We start from the raw sequence: 4,308 nt of genomic DNA, 5'->3' as shown, positions 1-4,308 counted from the left end.
ACGAGCGACAGCCGCAGGGACACGGCTGCGGTGACAAAGCCTTGGTGTGGGCGCGGAGGGAGCAGGCTGAATTTCTTCGCGCGGTTACGACGTACAGCCCTACCGCTCCGGGCAGCGCGAACTCCTGCTCCCGCGGATATTAAAGATGGTATCTGAGTGACACCACGCCCGGCCCTGTTGTTCTTCCCCGTGGCGCTTTAATGAAAGTAATAAAACCAAGCTTTTTGAAAGAAATAATTGCCGGAAAGAAGAGGTGCTTTGCTCTTTCCCTTTAACCCCTTCACACCAGCAGAAAACAACCGCACGCTGGCGGGTAGGTGGATCTGGGATCCCCGTTGGATCTGACGCTCAGTTATTACCTCTTTGCCCCCAAACGTGCCAGCCCCGCCAACGAACCCCCAAATCGCGCTGGCGGCTTTGCCGTTGTCATCAAACTGTTCTGCGGCGGCAGCAGGGGTTGCCGCTGGGGGTAACGCGGCGACAACGTCCCTTCCCGTTTCCTCACGGATCTGCTCTGCTGGGGTTGCAGGCGGGGGGTAAACCACGGACCGTTGATGAAATCGCTGGCTGGGGAAGGACGGGGCTGGTCAGCGGCTGCGAACAGCACCAGTTCTGGTCCGAAACCCTGATACGTGCCAGGGCACCCGCCATCAGACCCACCTTGCGCAGCGCTGGAACGTGGCGGGGCTCCGCGTAAAATAAACACGCACGTAGGCCCACTTAAGATATTTTCTTTTCTCTAAGTGCTTCACTTTCCCTAAAAAGCCCCTTGTGATCCGGTTTACAAAGACACCTCGGGCCTGTTTGCTGCTGCAGAGGTGCCGGGCGAGATGCTGAGACCAGCGTCGCGTGGCCTCGCGTCTGATGCACGAACCAAAGCTCCTCAAGAAGCAAAAGGGAGTTGCGGAGTTGTTTTTATCTGCAGCTCTGTGGGGGAAAGTCTTTATTTCTCCCACGCGGCATCAAAATGGGGTACGAAAATCACTGCTTCCTTGTAAAAACGAGTCCACGACTTCATCCCCCGGAGCGGGACCAGGGCCAACGGGTTGCAAAGACCCAATGCTGCGGATCAGCGACTTCCTCAGTAACTGGGGACACTATTGGGAGGAAAGGCGATGACTTTCATACGCACCGAGTTGCCATGAAGCGCGACGCTCTTGGAGTATCAGCCCTTTCAATGCGGGAGGGCTGCTCATCCCCCGAGCGGAGGTGCTGGCAGGCGGCTCGGCCCGTCACCTGGCGAGCTCTGGGACTGGGAACGTGCCCCGAAGGACGCTGCCCTGCTCCGGGAGCAGCGGCAGGACCGCAGTAAAACGGGGAATGTCCCAAACCTCCCTCTTGGCGGGCTGGGGGCTTGAGAGCTTCCGGGAGAAAGGGACACGTATGAAAAAACGGCGCTCAGGAAAGCCAGGAAAGCCGCCGAGTGACTTTTTTCGGAGCGGGGGGGGGAGATGGTTATTTTAGCGAGCGAACCATTCGTAGGACTTGTCGTGGTACAGGGGATGTAAAGAGCCGCCGGTTCTTGGGTCAAGATGGCGGTATTTTAGGTGGCAACGCACTCTGTGTAAGGCGAGGAAGAGAGGAACGGGCAAATAATCAGCCCGAGCCTTTGGGGTTTGGATTTCTCCGTTCTCCAGTAAATGCAGTGAACGCGTGGGCCAGTTACATTTCTGGTGGGACCCCCCAAACCTGTGCTTTGTAAGGAATTGCTTCTACCAGGATTATCGAAACTAGAAATGTCTTTTTCCGGAACAGCCAAAGGAAAACTAGTGGTTCCTTTAACACCCTCTGCAACGTATTCATCACTAGCTAAAAAGGTGGATTAAACACGTTCTTTTATTAGTGTCCCAAGTACCGAGCTTCTCAGCAGCAGCCTCCGATAACGAGCAATACCATTTAATCAGCTTTGTAATACAACCTCTCGGGGCTTTCTCCTTGCAATCAGGCACAGGGATCAGCACTTGGCTCGTCTTCCGCCGTGCGATTCGCCTTCAAGAAGCGAACCGGCACCTCAGGCTCGGGGGATGCTTGTCCTAAGGCGCTGCCCTCCACCCAGCTGGTAACATTCCAGGCAGGAAATTTAACTGGGTGCTGCAGAAAGAAGAGGGTGTTAATTCGAAAAAGCCGCTGCTGTCAGAAGAGGAAAAATAAAGCTCTTCATATGCCACTTGCCTCTCGTAAGCATGGGTAACGGGGCGATGATTTCTGGCAGAGCCAAACAACCTTTTGCCTTCTTTTATCTGAATTACTGGGAGAGATTCAAAGCCGGCAGCTCCCGCTGGCCCCCGTCGCTCTCCACGTCCGACAAGGGCTGTGAGCAGACTGGTCGGAGCCAGTGCCAAAGGGTAATAAGTTGCTTTCGGATGATGAATGGTACCGCTGAGATATATTGCACTGTATTTTATAGCTCGCTCTCACACCACTGCAGGGCTGAGCGCTCGAGCTGTCTCCCAGATTTCGGTATCTCATCAGGAAATTCAATACCGAAATATTGTGTGCAGGCTCTGTTTCCATTTTCCTCTCTTATCCCCCCCCGCCCCGTCCCTGGGCCCCAAGAAAGAGCGGTGTATGAGCCAGACCGACTAGCGAGAGCGAGAGCTGGGCAGGCTGCCATGCAGCGAGAACCCTGGCTATTTTTTTTCTTTAATTTGTGGATTGACCGAAGGGTCTGGATTTCCTATCTGTATTATTTTCTGCGGCCGGCGGGACGGTAACTGTGGGACCCCGCCCGCAGCGAGACCGCCCGGTCGAGGTCCAAAGGGGTTACGGATTTTGGGACTCCTGTCGAAATCAAACACGACGCAGGTGAGACGCGCAGGAGGCAGCATTTCCTTCTCATTAATTGGGCAACAGAGGCAATAACCCGTTAATTTGTCGCAGTAGAAGCCAAACGCAGGTTTACGCTGGAACATAAGAGTTATGAGAAAACATTCGGACTGTTCTGGCAGCGGGGATTTTGGGAAGACCCTCCTTAGGATGGAGGTGATCTAAATGAGCTGATGTTTAACCCGTGGAGCGAGGTATCCCACATGCAGCTCGAAATGAATATATTGGGATATTTGGGGCACATTTTAGGAAGATGGTACCATCAACCTCTGTTGGTTATTTTCTTTTATCATGCCAAACCCAACAACCACGTTAATGGTAACAAACACGTTAATAATAACAATGTTAATAACAACGGTTCGCAAGGTCTGGCTTTGTCGGAGCGTTTCCTTTAGCCCAGAGAGCAGAAATGTTAATTTTCTCCCTTGCTCCCTGTTGGAGTTAATCAGTAGCTCGGGGCAGTGCAGAGAAACCGGCCCCAGGTCACGCGGGAAGGACGCAGCATAGCGCAGCCCAGGCTCTTCGGCGCGGGAACAGCCTCCTCCTGCTTTCTCCTGCAGTCATTTATTTCTGAAGAGTGTTAGCAAAATTAGGAATTGATTACGGCTTGTTAATAGTTTCTGGCGAGCTGCATGGAGAGGTTTCTGTTCAAGTTTTGAGGCTAGGGAACTATTACTTGCTACTTAAGGAAATATTATTTGCTTTATATATAGTTTTCAAACTGCTAGGGTGGGTGCTGAGGGGGAAATTACTCCATCGGCACCTGCAGAGGAAGCACCTCTGTCTGCCCCAGTCTCAGGAAATGAGCTTCTCCTCAAATTTTGAAGGGATTTAAACCCCCATGTTTCCAGATGAAAGCTCAACAGCCCGTAGAAAAAGGGACTTTCCCCCCAATATGCTGGTTATGCCAAACACCCTGCTTCAGGGGAATGTTTGGGAAGGGCCCCAGGGTGGTGCCTGGGATGGCCTGCAGGGTCCAGAGCCCTCCACCTGCCTGGCTCCTGGTCCACTGTCTCCCAGTCTTCATCTCCCCATCCACCGTTTCCCGGTCCTTCATCTCCCTGTCCATCATCTCCCGGTCCTTCGTCTCCCTGTCCATCGTCTCCCAGTCCTTCATCTCCCTGCCCATCATTTCCCTGTTCGCCGTCTCCTGGTCCTTCGTCTCCCTGTCCACCATCTATCTCCCTGTCCATCACCTCCTTGTTCATTGCCTCACTGTCCATCGCCTCCCGTCCGTCATCTCCCGCTCCATCGCCTCCCGTCCGTCACCTCCTGTCCTCCGTCTCCCTGTCCATCACCTCTCCGCCCGCCATCGCCTCCTGGCCGCTCACCCTTGCCGGGAAGGCAGAGCCAAGATCCCCGGGGGAGACCCGCGGCCGGCGGGGGTCCCCACGGGACGTCCCCCCTCGCCAGCCCCGGCGGGGCAGGGCTGCGGGGCCGCTCCACCGCTCGGGGTTAAACACCCCCCCAAGTCCCTCGAAC

Source organism: Aptenodytes forsteri, unplaced genomic scaffold, assembly GCF_000699145.1.
Source record: "Aptenodytes forsteri isolate BGI_AS27 unplaced genomic scaffold, ASM69914v1 Scaffold535, whole genome shotgun sequence".
In the NCBI taxonomy this organism is placed as follows: Eukaryota; Metazoa; Chordata; class Aves; order Sphenisciformes; family Spheniscidae; genus Aptenodytes; species Aptenodytes forsteri.
The sequence above is the reverse complement of the archived record's forward strand: the minus strand, read 5'-3'. Positions refer to the sequence as shown.